This window comes from Gopherus evgoodei, unplaced genomic scaffold, assembly GCF_007399415.2.
Source record: "Gopherus evgoodei ecotype Sinaloan lineage unplaced genomic scaffold, rGopEvg1_v1.p scaffold_165_arrow_ctg1, whole genome shotgun sequence".
Taxonomy (NCBI): Eukaryota; Metazoa; Chordata; order Testudines; family Testudinidae; genus Gopherus; species Gopherus evgoodei.
This window is the reverse complement of record NW_022059828.1, coordinates 29,282-44,819: the sequence shown is the minus strand read 5'-3', so window position 1 is coordinate 44,819 and position 15,538 is coordinate 29,282. Positions and strand designations below refer to the sequence as shown.

The 15,538-nt window shown below is 50.3% G+C and overlaps 2 non-coding genes across 2 annotated transcripts; one reads left to right on the top strand and one right to left on the bottom strand.

Annotated features, from left to right (window-relative positions):
* Positions 1 to 3,970: 3,970 nt before the first annotated feature.
* Positions 3,971 to 4,044, top strand: TRNAN-GUU. The gene has a single exon. It is a non-coding gene; the product is annotated as a tRNA-Asn (tRNA).
* A 9,316-nt stretch (positions 4,045 to 13,360) lies between these two features.
* Positions 13,361 to 13,432, bottom strand: TRNAQ-CUG. The gene has a single exon. It is a non-coding gene; the product is annotated as a tRNA-Gln (tRNA).
* Between the last annotated feature and the right edge of the window lie 2,106 nt (positions 13,433 to 15,538).

Here is a 15,538-nt window from a genome sequence, read left to right as displayed (position 1 = left end):
GGTGAGGCAGGGCCTTGTATGTATATCAGCCATTGGAGCAGAGCCCTCTGCGTATCCCACTCTCATCTCAAGTTGCCCAGGTGGGGCAGTCCTCTGTGTGTATTTACTCCCCCCAACCCCTGCATTGGGCCTATGACCACTGGTAGCCAGAGGAGTCAGTGCCCAAGGTGTATTCTTCACCTCCCCCAAGGTGGCAGGGTGCCTGGGTGGCTGTGTCAAGCAGTGCACTGGGTGTCTTCCAACCCCTTTGTGACAGTGAGCCCTGCTTCTGGTGTGTATCACTCCCCCACTAGGGATGTGCACTGGTGGCCAAGTATGGCAGTGCCCTTTGTGTAGCCCCCTCTCTCCCCTCCCCCCTCCGCAGGGTGACCAGATAGAAAGTGTGAAGAATTGGGATGGGGTGGAGGATAATAGGCACCTACATAAGAAAAAGGCCCCGAATATCAGGACTGTCCCTATAAAATCGGGACATCTGGTCACCCTATCTCCTCTCCCCTGTGCCAGGTATGGCAGCCACTGATCCCTGGCATCCCTGTGGCGTAATACCCTCTGTCTATCCCCCAATTGGGGCAGTGACCCCTGCTGGTCAGGTGGGGCAGTGCCCTGTGTGTGTGTGTCCCCTATTTAGGTAGTGACCCCGATGGCTAAGTGAGGCAGTGGCCTTTGATTTCCTCTTCTCTCCCCAGCCCCCTCTGTCTCTGGGGTAGGGCCCCCAGTTGGGGCACTACTCGATGTGTATCTCTACTAATTGGAGCAGTGACCTCCCCATGGTGCCCTGGTGTGGCAGTGCCCTATTGGTATCTCCCTCCCCCTCTCCCCACGCCATTGTGTTAGTGGCCACTTCAGGCAGTAGCCCGTTTATCATCTCCCCCACCACCACCATTGCAGCAGTGCCACCTGGTGGCCATGTGCGGCAGTGCCCTGCCTGTATCCCCCGCAACCATTGCTGCAGTGACCCCAGGTGCCCAGTTTGAGTAGTAGCCTGTGTGTACCTCACCTCTTGGGGCAGTAACGTGTGTGGCCAGCTAAGACAGTGCACAGTCTGTGACGTCTGGTGGCCCTGTAGGGCAGTGGCCTGTATGTACCATCTCCTCTGGAGCAGTGACCACTGGTGTCTTGGTGCTAAAATGCAGCCACCTCTGGGTTACGTGGTGGGGCTGTTTACAGGACAGTGGGGATAGCCCCCCCCCTTCCAGAAAGTAGGGGAAAATCTGGTGTTTGGGGCAGAGCGTTCCACCTTCTATTGAACTGTGATGCTCTGAGCACCTTTCTCCTTCCATGAAGAAGACCCTGTGTGACTCCAGAGCTGGTCCAGTAACAGGTATCACCTCACCTGCCTTGTCTCTCTGGTATTCTGGCCAGTGTCCAACTTCCCCTTCACTGTTGGTCTTCAAACCTCCTCCAAGCCTCCCCCACAGTCCCTTAAGATGCCAAACCTCTGCTGGAGCCGAACCCTAGGGAAGGCACCTCACCTGAAAACCCTACGGCACCATGGGAGTGCTAGTGTCCACTGCCTCCATCTCCCACCAGCCAGGACAGACCCCACAGCACCATGGGAGTGGTTGTGTCTCCTGCTTCCATTTCCTGACAGCTGCTGCCAGGCCCGGCCCAGACTTCCCATTTCTGGTGCGAGTCTGGAAGCAGGTGCTGCCGTGAGGCGGTGCCGGGAAGGGTGGTGCTGGTGTCAGGAGAAAACAGGAGGAGTAGGTGGGTCTGTACTACTCCGGGGAGGTGCTGCCCTTGCTGTGAAAGGGCCTCGCAATTAGAGGAGATGTCATCTCCCTGCCCTTCCACGCTCTGCACCAGCCCCTGCTTGTCACGGGAGCAGGGCTGGCTCCAGGCACCAGCGTAGCAAGCAGGTGCTTGGAGCAGCCAATTCAAAGGGACGGCCCGTCCGGTATCAGGGCAGCACGTCTGGGTCTTTAGCGGAAATTCGGCGGCGGGTCCCCCATTCCCTGTCTTAGTCTTTGAGCTGCCACCAAATGTCTACTAAAGAGGAAGGGAGGGAGGACTCGCCGCCGAACTGCCGCAGAAGAAGCAGTGTGGTTGAGCTGCCGCCGAAGAGCCACAGCGTTTTTTTCTTTCTTATTTACTTTCTCCACACTGGTCATGGTTTTATAGACCTCCGTCGTATCCCCCTTTAGTCGTCTCTTTTCCAAGATGAAAAGTCCCAATCTTATGAATCTCTTCTTAGACGGAAACTGGTCCATATCCCCTCATCATCTTTATTGTCCTTTTCTGAATCTTTCCCATTCCAATAGATCTTTTTTGAGATTGGGGCGACCGCATCAGCATGCAGTATTCAAGATGTGGGCGTTCCATGGATTGATATTGAGGCGATATGATAGTTTCTGTCTTCGTACCTATCCCTTTCTTAATGATTCCCAACACTCCACTGCACATTGAGTGGATGTTTTCAGAGAAGTATCCACAACGACTCCCAGATCTCTTTCTCGAGTGGTAACAGCTAATTTAGACCCCATCGTTTTATAGGGATAGTTGGGATTATGTTTTCCAATGTGCATTACTTTGCACTTAAGAGCACCGACGTTCATCTGCCATTTGGTTGTCCCGTCACCCAGTTTTGTCAGATCTCTTTGTGGCTCTTCGCAGGCTGCCTGGGACTTAACTATCCTGAGCAATTTTGTATCATCTGCAAATTTTGCCACCTCACTGTTTACCCCTTTCCCCAGATCATTTATGAATAAGTTGAACAGTACTGCTCCCAGTACAGACACCTGGGGATAAGAGAGGGAAGATCCTCTTCTGACACTGGCAGACCAGGTGCCAGCTCATGCCAAGGCCCCTAGGCCTTACTGAAAAGTGACAAATGCATGGCTGGAAACTAGTCTTGCTCACCTGTTTGTTAGTGTTGTTAAAACAGGCATTAGATTCATAAAAACGTGTTTAGTGTTTAGAGTTTATGACAAGCTCGTGAGTTGCTGCATGCATTATTTTCACCTATAATAGCCGTAGCCCATGTTGTAAGGTGATCTATAAGCGTTGGCACTACAGCTGTAAACCCCCTTGCCGCCACCCTGCCACCAGTCAGGAGAGAAGCATTATGAAGTGTAAAATGCTAGGTTACCAGAAGAGGCGTCATCTCCTTTCCAACAAGAGAAGGCCCTTACTGAGACATCAGACAAGCCACTGTGGATCATCCGTGGACAAAAGACCTGGTTGATTGCTCCCCGTAACGCACCCACGAGGAGGCAGAGACCTGCACAAACACTTGCCCCCATCAGCTTGAGCTTTGGGGGAATGGAATAAAAATCCCTGTCAGGAAGAAACTTCCCGCCCCCCGGGATGCTGCTTCAACTTCATGGAGACAGCATGCCTTCTAAGCATACGAAAAGAATCCCGGCTGCTTCAACACCTGGGTGGCAAGATAGAGTCAGGATGCCTAAGGAGAATGTCTATGACTCCATGTTAAGGCTATTCTAGTGCCTGAGAAGTTCACACTTGATACGTGGTGGGTGAAATCAACTGTGGAACACTCAACCATGAGGAGCCCCACTGCCTTAGGGTTATGCCATTCGATTTCTTTCAGGGTATATTTTGGTTCTGAGAAGTAAAAGGCTGCTCTGTGTGTGTGTGTGGGGGGGTGGCGGGGGTGTTATGGAGTGAGGTAGCAAAGGTTGGTTGCAGAGGTGGTGCATGTGCCACAAAAATTGTGCCCCCCACCCCCACCTCAGCTCTGGTCCCAGAGTCCAGAATTTGCATAAACCCACCTGCTGACCTGTGACTAAGAATTTCGCCCTACTAACTCTTCCAGCAGAACAGGCCAAAGAAAGTATGTGCAAGCGCTGTACCGCAGCCCCCGTGCTTTTTTCGGTTCCTTCCCACAGAACTTTCACTGCATACCAGTCCAGTTCCTTGCTGTGGCTTGTCTAAGAGCTGCATGCATATGCTAGAGCGTACCCTGAGCTGATTCCTGACTTTTGGGCTCCATACAGCCTTGCCCATCCATATCTCTGTGGCGCAATGGGTCAGCGCGTTTGGCTGTTAACCAAAAAGATGGTGGTTTGAGTCCACCCAGGGATGGTGATAAGCCTGTGCTACTTCCTTGCTTCCCTGAGGCCTGCGGGGAGCCTCTGAAGTCCCATTTTGCTGCCTCTTGGCCTCAGTGCTTTCAGCTGGTGGCCCAAAGAGCGTGCTGGATGCCATTCAGAAACCCGTCTGCCAGCAGCCGTGCCGGAGGCTCAGGCTTAATCCTCGAGGCCGAGCACAAAAACTTTCAGCCGGGAACATTTTGCTCCCTTCCCGCCTCCGCCCAAGCGGCAAGGGAGAAGCGGACGAGACACGCCGGCTCAAAGACGCCTCCCTCCCACTTCCCTGTAGGCTGTGCAAAGCTCTTGGCCTGCCTCATGCCTCGTCAGGAAAGAGTGGCCATGCTCCCCAAGCCTGAGTCACGTGTGCAGCCTGGCCCGCCCCGGCTGACGGTGCGCAGAGCCAAGCGAGCCAATGGCAGGTCGAGTCGGTAGCCTTGGCTCTTTCCCCTGACAGCCACACAGCGCTGCCCAGCGCCCCGAGAGCCTCCCTCGTGTTCTCCCACAACCCGCCGGGGTGGGTAGGAAAAGGGGACCAGGAAGCACTGCAGCCTCATTCTGGGACAGGAGGCCCTGGGCACGCCCGGACCTCCCTCTTGCCCTCAGCCCAGGCAGCCAGAGAGCTCCCTGGCAGGCCGCCACCTCAGCCACCTCTTGCTGCTCTGCTGGTCACCACCTCGCTGCAAGGCCCGGAGGGAAAAGAAACAAGCACACATGTAGCAGAGGATGGTTTCAATCCATTGACCTCTGGGTTATGGGCCCAGCACGCTTCCGCTGCGCCACTCTGTTGGCTCTTCACAGCCCTGCTACCCAGCCGGCACTATCTGTATTAGTGCCTTACACACTCTTGTGCTGGCAGGTGGATACGCAGGCTGCTAGGCAGCTGCCCTGGTCAGAGGATTGTACAGCGTCTACAGGGTAAAAGGGATCTCGTTGGGGTTTGGACCCCACTGGGAGCTGGGTAGCTGAGTGCCGGAGATGGGAGCACTTCTTAAACTGTTTTCAGTTAAGCCTTCAGCTCGTACGGGACGAGGTTCATCCTTGGATCCGTGTCTGCAGCAGGCAAGCGCCTCTGGCCCAATCAGCCCCCGTCTCTGTCTTAGCACACTAAAACCCGGAGCAAACGCACACACCTTGCAAAGGAACAGGAGCCGGGATCTCGAACAAATGTCAATATTTTATTAAGATGACTTTCAAAGAAAAAAAGTGTACGGTACAGCATTTAGGCGCAGAAGTTTCTGGTGATCAGGGAACAACGTACAGATTACCCAGGGGGTGCGAAGTTCGGTTTAAGATCAGGTGGCATAAGGAATACATAATCTGCAATAGCCCCGACTGGGGGTAAAAGGTTAATGTACAGACATTGAGTTGGGAGGGTATGTTGTCCATGTGAGGGCTACATTCAGGTGTGGAGTATAACGAGCGGATACAACGATGAGAATGGATTGACCCGTGTTTGGTGAGTTTTAACATTCAGTGTTTTTGAATTTTTGCCACAATCTAGTTTAAGAAGGGTCATTATGAACTCTGCTCTGCCATCTGTTGGTGATCTGTTGAAAGGCCTTTTGAGGCTGATGTCATTTGCATGGTTCCACCCACCCCAGATTGCATGATGGGAGTGCTTGTCCAAACGGTCATTTCAGCTGCTGTGGGATCCCCAATCTCTTTGTTATTGGGGCAGGAGTACTCCAGTGTATTTTCCTGTTCGTTTTGGATCAAGGAGAGAGTAACTGTACATGGTATTTGAGGCCTGAGAGCTTCACCCTCTCCTGAAAAGTACTCACCATTAAGGAGTCTGGGTTCTGAACACCCAATGTTTTGGGGAGATAAGAATAGTTGTTTGTTTGGTGCTTTTTGGGTTGTGCGTGCTGCTTTTCTTCCTGCTGTTCCTGGTGTGTAAAGACAGAAACATTTTTTAATCTTTTTGAGTTATTGTCAGTGCTGCAGTCATTTGTTTTAAGCTTAGGCTGTTTGACCTCTTTCAGGGTATGTTTTGGTTCTGAGAAGTAAGAGAGTGCTCGGGGTGTGTGTGTGTGTGTGTGTGTGTGTGTGGTGGTATGGAGTGAGATAGCAAAGATTGGTTGCAGAGGTGGTGCACGTGCCACAAAAATTGTGCCCCCTCCCCTCAGCTTTGGTCACAGGGTCTAGAATTTGCATAAACCCACCTGCTGACCCGTGACTAAGAATCTGGTTGCAGAGATAGTTCATGTGTCACAAAAGCTGTGTCCCACAGTTCATCTCCCAGAATCCAATCTGCAAAATTTTCTTGCTGTCTGAGTGGTAAGGAACATTTTCCCCAACTATGGAATTATTTACAACTTTCAGTGTGGAAATGAGATCAAAGCTCAGCACCTTAGGTATGTCTAAAAATTGCATTTAGTCATTAATAATTTTATCTGTGCCATAGAGACAAATATGTATTAGAACTATAAAAAAATCTATTTTTAAAGTAGAGAGATATAAAGTACATTTAGGAGTTTCATAAGAAATCCATAGTACTATGTGCAAATATTCCTTTTTAACTTCTTTTATTTCACTATGCTTTGGAACCCATGTCCCTTGCCTAACAAGTTTTATGTAGGTTCGAGTGAGTCCCAAAATCATGAACTGCTAAGTTCCGTTCTACTGTCCTTGATTCATATCACTGGAATAACTGCACTTTATTACCCCTGCCCTAATAAGAAAGAGACTGAGGATTCCACAGCAGCCAGAATGACCCTTTGGTAAGCACCAATTTCATGCAATGCAGGGTGGGTGTGACCATGCACATCAGCAACAAAAGGCCTTTACAACAGATCACCAACAGATGGCAGGGTAGAGTTCATTCTCACCCTGCTTACATCCTCCCCCCAGCCAAGAATTGGTGGTCCTGATAAATCACATTCTCTATTATACCAACTCATTGGTATTGAATGTGAAGTTATGGCTAGCAAAAGTAGCCACCCATCTCTGCCTTGTAGCATCCAGCTTAGCCCTTGTTAACACATAAGTCAGTGGATTGTTCTCTGTCCACACCTGAAACTGAGCACCACACAAGTAGTCTCGAAATTTCTCAGTGATGGCCCATTTCAAGACCAAGAACTGCTGCTGGTGGATGGGATAGCGAGTTTCGCTATCAGACAGTCCTCAGCTGGCAAAGCCTACAGATTTACATTTCCTTCCACTTCCTGGTACGGGACTGCTCCCAGACCCTCCAAACTGGCATCAGCATGCAGGATAAACGGTTTGTTTGGGTTAACAAGGACTAGGACTGGCACATGAATCAGGCAAATAATTATTTCCCGTAAAGCCCTGTCACTTCTCTCATCCCGCCATGTCCCAAATGGAGAAGAGAGGAGCCCCTCCCGTGTCCCAGGCCAGGAACACCAGATTGGAGGGGGTGGGGGAGAGAGGATGAGGTGTTCATGACTCAGTCCAGGTCTGTTAGTGCTGCAAAGGAGAAGATTTCTTTCCTCAGTGCAGATCAACTGGAATTGTTGTTGCAGTGGGGGAGAGATGTTTCTCATTTGGTTCATAGATGCTTTAGTGAGAAGGGACAGGCAGAGGTTTCTTCTTCTCTCTGCAGCTCAAATCACACACTTCTTTTCTGCTTTTTGCTCTAGCTTGATTTCTCTCTTGCATCTCAATTTTCTCTTTCCTGGCCTCATTCCAGAGCATTCACAGCCCAATTCTCTATCCTAACCCTGAGTCCTCTGCTGCACCCTGAATGTCTCATTCTAACCCCACCCCAGAGTCTGCACCCCCAGAGCCAGTGCCTTCATCCCTCTGCACTCCAACTCTCTGTCCCATGTAGCCCGATTTAGGGTGTACTAATAATATTAATTTGGATAATTTGATGAAAAATTAATTGATTAGCTTACATTTAATTGAGTTACAAAGTTACAGTTGCATTACTGCTATTCAGAAGATACATATGGCATTATATGCAACAAAGTTTTGGTTAATATACTCACAGCCTTCCTTGATAACCTGGTGGTAAGAGACACAGGACCAGCCTTGCAGTTCAGGTTTCTCAATTCTTAAGTGAAAGATGCAGTGCTTAGAAAAAGCTGGTGTTACTTAGGGTTTACTGGAATATGTTAAACTTAAAATCAAAACCTAATAAACAAAGAATAACAACTTAAGGAAACCGAATTTAGCCTAGTTCCCTTGAAACTTAAAGTTTAAGAACAAGTACAGCCTGCTGATAGTAGATAGAGAGAGAGTGGAGGAAGTAAGTCAGAATGATAGAGCAAAGTGCTCTAGCGAGGTGGGTTACCTCTTTTATAGGGCACAAGGGCCGGAAATCCTTCCTCCTATGCCCAAATTTCATTCCTCACCCACAAAACATTAGGGTACGTTTACTTCATAGGCTAGTATGTTTGTGCTTGTTGATGACATGTACATATGCACATAAGTTACCTTGTAGTGTACCTGTTAAATCTGTGGGTACAACACTGAAAAAAACCCTATGCCATTCTCCATTGTCGATTGGTCTAGATAAAGGTCTTGGACAGGCATGGGTACTTATCTATTTAAGTAACATGATAAAGGTCGATTTTCCTCTCTGAGTAAAAGGTCACAATATAGATATGCTAACTTTGCCTTAGCTTAACATACAGGATATGGCCTGTAGGTTCTCGTAAGTCATGTGTCTCAGTCCCCTAATCATTTTTATTGCCCTCTGCTGGACTCTCTCCAGTTTGTCCACATCCCTTCTCATGTGGGTCCCAACCCCAAAAGTACTCACATTTCACCCCATTGGCCCCAAAATGCCAGCTTTTAATATGTAAATAGGGTGCTGCCATGGTCAAGTCACTCCCGAGCTCTCCAGCGGAGCCTGCTGGCGGAGAACAAGGTGAAAATTAGCCAGGATGTCACTCAGTCAAATCCCTGTGCTCCCCGCAGGTGGTATCGGAAAGCTCCAAGATGGCTCACTTCCCTTTCTCTCATCAGCTTCAGGCCCCAGGGTTACAAATGCACAAACCAGTTGGGATTCTCCCCTGGCCTCAGGGTGTGGGGCTGCTCTGAGGGGATGGACTTGCACACTTGGGATATTAGTGCAAAGATACAATTTCAATTTCTCTTAGAGAAATTGGAGGGCAATTTATATTTGGTAAAAATCTTATTTAGTGAAAGGAAAGCTGCAGTGACAGCCTGGTTACTGGGGTGCAAAACACCTTCCTCCTGGGAGAAACAAGAAGTTAGAATTAGAAATTTACATAGTTTGTTCCAGTGTTGGTACAGGTTTAATTTTGCTTCTGTGTAGGTTTGTTTCAGGCTGTGACCATTTTGGTTTATTGGGTTGTTTTGGTTTTTTTAGTTGGAATGGAGCTTTTAATTGACATTTTCTGGATTTGAATGGCTGACCTGCAACACCAGTTTTGACATAGTTCTGCATATTTTATACAGATTTGACCAGTATTCAAGGATTCAATTCCTTTATAGGAGGTTTTAGTGGTCATGCTTATTTATTTGATGTTATTTTATCATTCTGCTGTAGCACACTTTTTTGATAAAATGTTGAAATTATTAATTTACAGTATTTGTTAGTTTTTATTTTTACAAACAAAGTTTTTCTTAATGTTTGGGTTTTAAATTAAGCCTTGTTTTTGGTTTCAATTTTCATTTAGGTTTTGGTTACTGATGGGATCTTTAAGAAAACTTTGGATTCAGTACTAAAATTTGGACAGATTTAGAATATTTAAAGTAAACCCTGTTTACTATTTTATTTTAATAAAGTTTGTATTGCTGTAAACCCTAGCCTGGGGGAGAGGAGATGAGCCTGGCCTTTAACTGAGAAGGAGCAGAGGCATGGCCCCCGTGAAGGGTGGGGGCAGGTGATGGGGGGCACAGCCCCCCAATTTTTTTTGTCTAGCCCATCTCAGTCCCCCACTAAAAGAGAAGAGTCTGATGCCACCCCTGCTGGTCACTGGGTGTTACTGCTGCTCCATGGGAAACATGCTCTGTGCCTTACCCAGATTGGTGGGAAACACACTCTGTGCCTTACCGTGACTGGTCCGTGGGTGTCACTGCTCGTAGAGGGCAGACACACGCTGTGCATTACACCACCTGACCAGTGGGTGTCACTGCTGTATCAAGGGAAACACCTTCTGTGCATTACTCTGACTGCCCACTGGGTGTCACTGCTGCTCCAAGGGAGACATAAGAGCGGCCAGACTGGTTCAGACGCAAAGTCCATCTAGCCCAGTATCCTCCTGTCTTCTGACAGTGGCCAGTGCCAGGTGCCCCAGAGGGAATGGACAGAGCAGAGAATCATCAAGTGATCCATCCCCTATTGCCCATTCCCAGCTTCTGGTAAACAGAGGCTACAGGCACCATCCCTGCCCACCCTGGCTAATAGCCCTTGATGGATCTATCCACCATAAACTTATCTAGTTCTTTTCTGAACCCTGTTATAGTCTTGGCCTTCACAGCATCCTCTTGCAAGGAGTTCCACAGGTTAACTATTCAACTGCCCCCCTCCCCTGGCCAGGTTGTATATGGAAAAGAGGATGAGGATGAGGAGAGCCATGATGTGTCTGTCAGTGGCTGGTGCCTCAGTTTCCTCTAGGCAGCGGTGCTGCAGGCTCTTTTGGTCTGTGCCCATGCAACTGTGTCTGGGGAAGAGGGAGTAGAGGCTCATGCTCCTCACCTCCCATGCCCCTCCCCCAGCAGCTGGGGAATCCAGGCCAAATTTAACCCTGGTAGCTAAACCGAGATTACCCTGGGCCGGGATTAGCCTGGGCTGGGGTAGGGCTGGGGAGGAATTGGGAGGGAGACAGACGCACCTGCTGTGAGGGAAGATCCTCCCATTCCCTGCCAACCCCCTTCACTCCTTGCAGCATAGCACTCCCTAGCATTTCTTTCTCTGTCATGGGAGCTGTCTGCTGCTTCCTTCTCCCTTAGCATCGTCTCTCCCCATCCTGGGGCACTGGCATTGCCCATCCTGTGCAAACAGGCAGGCCCCAGTGTGCCCCATGGCACTACCTTGCAATTGTGGGGGCAGCTGTTGGATGGAGCCATATCGAAATATGGGGGGTGGGCAAGGCTGGAGACAAGGACTCCTGGGTTCTCCCCTCAAATGTGGGAGGGGAGTGGAGGTTAGGGGGTAGAGTGAGGGAGGGGGAGGGCTGGGATCCAGGGATATTGCTTTTTCTGGTTTTCTCCACCTTCTGCAGCAGCCTCGGTCCTTTCAGTGCGTTTCTTGTTCCAAATTCATTTGCTAACTTGTGTAACTCAGCCCAGAGGTGGCTGCATTTCAGTGTTGAGTGAGGCACCCTTGGCTGCATCACCTCCTAACCATGTCTCTCTCCCCCTTCGGGTGACCCTGCAGCACTCAGCAAACATCCACAAGATCATGGGGCACTTTGAGCACTGGGCAGGCAGGGGCCAGGCGCCCAGCCCTCCCTCCAGAGAATGGGACCCAGCACCCCTACTTTTTACAGGGATTAAAAAGGGGCAAAGGGGGGCAAATCAGAGGAGGGGGTGGCCAGGGTCTGAGCAGGGGGTGGAAATTGACTGGTCGGGGGGTCAAGCAGCTGGAGGCAGAGTTAGGAGAGGGACTGAAAGGCAAAGTCAGGGAGGGGGGAAGGAGCCAGAGTTAAGCCCAGAGGGAGGCGCTGCCAGAGGGTTAAATCCTGGCACAGGCAGGGGCAGAGGGGTAACAGTTATCCCGGTGGGCTGAGACTCCAGTGTTTGCAAACATGGGGGGGGGGAGCAGAGGGCTTTTTTATTTCCCTTCTCACAGGCAGCACCTCTCAGCATGGGCTTCCCAGGGCTGGGCTCTTAAAGGCACAGGCATCCCACTGCCTAGACACTGCAGCTCCTCTCTGATGTAACCTACTGAGGTGCTGCAGTAGGAGACTCAATTCAGTGAAACTGGGCATTCCCTATACGCCCCCCAGTCAGGGGGCTGTGCACCCCCTTCCCCGAATTTCCCCAACACCCCCTCCCTCAGTGGTCAGGTAGTTACATGCAGCGCTGCCAATGTTGTCATTGGTTGCAAATTTGAATGGAAATTGAAACGTTAACACACACTTTAAAAGCAGATACAACGTATGAAAACTACTTGTACCTGAGAAAGTAAAATAGGTTTGGAAAGTCTGGACAAAGCCGGGTTTCCTCACCCAGCTGTTGTGTTTGCTGACAATGTCGGTGCATTGGCTTCGGCAGTGTTGGCCAACCTTAGAATTTCAAATGATGATTTGTAAGCGAGGTGTGAATGAGCTCTCCCCTGGCAGCTACTGATGACCAGGGTTGGGAGGAGGCTTTGGGACCAGACTGTATTTACATGAACTCACCTACTCTGCCGAGGTATCCAGCGGACAGAGCTGGGCTGCCTCTGCTCTAGGTGCCCGGAGGAGGGAAGGTGTGTGGGGCTCCAGCCTGGGACTCTTCCTCCCTCCTGCCAAGCCCTGACTATTAATCCCAGCCCTGGCACTCCTTTCTTCAAGCGCCGTGTGGGCCAGAGGAAAAGTGTGGTAGGAAACACAAGGGCCAAGCTTGTGAACATCAGGTGCAGCAGCAAGAATCCCAACTATCAGGGTAGCAAGTTCTAGAGCCCTAACCCATTGTGGCCATCCCAGCCAAAGACCTGGCTCTAGGAGGTGTGAGTCACCCAGCAGGAGGGGAAAGATTCACTCTTACACAGCTGGAGACAGGGAAGTTGAGCTCTGGGGCTTTACCATAAGCATCCGTGGCAAGTTTGTAGAAATTTTGGTGGTTCCCAGAACCCGCCCCCAAACTCCACCCCCACCTGCCTAAGGCTCTGGGAGGGGATTTAGGGGGAAGGTCTGGGCTTCAGATCCTGGGCTGGGGATTAGGGTGCAGGAGGGGTGCAGGGTTCAGGCTTTAGGATGGAGTTTGGGTGCTGGGTGCAGGCTCCGGCAGGGTTGTAGGAAGGGGTGAGAGGTGCAGGCTCTGGGGGTGGGAAGGAGTGTGTGGGAAGGGGTGCACCCTCTGGGAGGGAGCGTAGGGCTGAGGATGAGGGATTCATGATGCAGGAGGGGGCTCAGGACTGGGGCAGAGTATCAGGGTTCAGAGGGAGCTCAGGGTTGGGGGTGTTGGAGAGGCTCAGGGCAGCCTGCACTAGGACTCTGGGGCAGCAGTTCTGCCCAGAATCCCTCTACTCCAGCAGCAGGAGCGAGACAGGCCCATGCTGCTTTTTGTCAGGCAGGGACGCACCACAGAGGGGGGAAGAGGTGCCAGGGCCCAAGGGAAGAGACCCAGCTCCAAATATTGCTGGAGCAGGGCCCCGCAGCCCTGAATATTCCTGGAGCCCGAGCACCGCAAATGTATATAACCTGCCGCCTATGACACAAGCCAACACAAGATCCCACTGAGATTTGAACTCAGATTACAGGATTCAGAGTCCTGAGTGCTGCCCATTACACCATGGGACCAGCTTGTGCTGCCTTCTCTGCACATCGGTGACCCTCATGGGGCTGGCTTGTGTAAGGGGGCTCTTGGCCCTTTACTAAAACTTAGTGTGTGTGGGGGGGGGTTGGTTGGCTAGTTCCCAGCACCAATAGAAGGGGGAAGGATCAATGGGAAATCAGGACCCTGAGACTGACAGTCCCCAGGGACAATGGGGAGAGGCCAAAGCTCCAAGTTAGCTGCACTGACAGGCCAGGCAGTGTAATGAGGGAGTCACCAGGCCAGGGGGTCCCATCCTCCATGTGAGCTGGAACTGCCTGGGTGAGAGTGGGGCAGAGCTAAGGAGAGAGCAGGAGCCCGAGAAGAGCCGGGGAGCAGAGCTGCGCAGGTGTAGTGCCAGAAACTGCTGCATGTAGGAATTTGCAACCTGTAGCAGTTACTGATACCTGAGGTTGTTCTTATTTGATGACCTTGTTGCCGGCAGATAACTGCCTGAGGCCAAGCAACAGCGGGGGGGGGGGTCCGTCGCCTGGTGTGCCGCGCCAATAAACACACCAGGGTGGAGAAGCAAACCAAGTTTATTTGAGATCTCAAAGCGGTGCAGGGAGATTGACTCAGATCAAGCACACCTAAAACAAGCAGTCTGTTCCTTTATATCCATGAGAACTTTTCTCACTGACTAGCAATCCCCCGTTTCCCCTCCCTCCTCCCCCTTCCTCCCCCTGTAGCAATTACGTAAGCGCAGGTGCATTAAGTAATCTTGGCCGCGGCAGCTTGTTAGTAAGTTTTCCTTCTGCAAGTTATCTTGTCCTTCTGCTAAAGGTGCACAGGCCTCATTATTTCTGCTTTAGACCAGTTAGAACTGTTGCAACTGACAACGGCTGTTACACCTGGCCTTTTAGGTTGATTAAAGTTCAAACATGGAGGGACTCTTGTCTGCTGAGGCCTAAAACCAGGATGGCTCCATACTCTTGTGGCCTTCCACCCTCCTGAGTTACGTAGGGTTATGCCTAGTGACACCAGCAACTCCCTCCTTTGAGAATACTCAACAAACTTTTGGCTGAGTGTTCTCACATTTAAAGGATAACATGTGATTTAGCTTTAGGGAGCTGAAGTGCTTTACAGCAAGCAAGCAAGAGAAGAGTAACAATACACAACACCACACCAGTGAGCAGGAGGTGAACAATGCCTTCCCCTATTTCTCCCAGGTTGAGTAACCAGCCCCAGAGGGAATCAGAAATAGTGGGTTTCCTTTCCTGGGCCTTCCACTGTTCAAAAGCCTGTTTGGCTGACAGGATGTACTTGTTAATATCCTGTGCGTCTTCTGGGACATAAGTACAGCATTCATCCCCTATAAGAGCGCACACCCAGCCCTGGGAAGCCACACTTCCACCCAGGAAGTGTCCACGTATGTCTCGATGATCACAGATCAGATGGTATTTCTGATGCGTCTGTAAGGGCAGTGGGCCAAGTCTGGTACTCAAGATCACTCCAAATGGCCATCAGCTGGTAATTCAGGAAATCCCGAATTCCTAAACATACTAGATCCCACTGCAATGCCTTCCCAGCCTCAGTGATATTTAATACCATCTTTCCTTGGTGTAGTACTATAATTCACCTGTTATTTAACTATTTTCAGGTACTTTCAAAAGGCATTGACATTAATAGCATAGGAGGGGGGTTACATTATTAGTCACTCTACAGGACACAGGGCGCAGCCTGTAGAATAAACCCCAAGCTCCAATCAATACTACATTTTCAAGCATGGGTCCCACAAACGTCCTCCCGCCAGTGTATAATTCTTTGTTTCTTCACCAGGGTCAGTTCTTAATCTCCTTTCTAGTCAGGAATTCCTGGACTTTGGCAATTTCAGTGGAGCGAATGTTCCTTCTTCTTTCCCAAAACAGTCATGGTGCAGCATTCTTGTACTTTTTCCCTACTGTCCAGAAGGCACAGTGGAGCTAGAAGGTGAAATAGGCTAATCATCAGTAGGAGAATTCTCCCGATGTGGAGGGGTATTTTTGCAGTGAGAATCTTGGGTTCATGCAGTCAGTCTTTGACATTTTACAGCGATGTTGGTAGTCACCGGGACTTAAGGGCCTTTCCAGGGTGGAGCCAGAGCAGACTTTCGT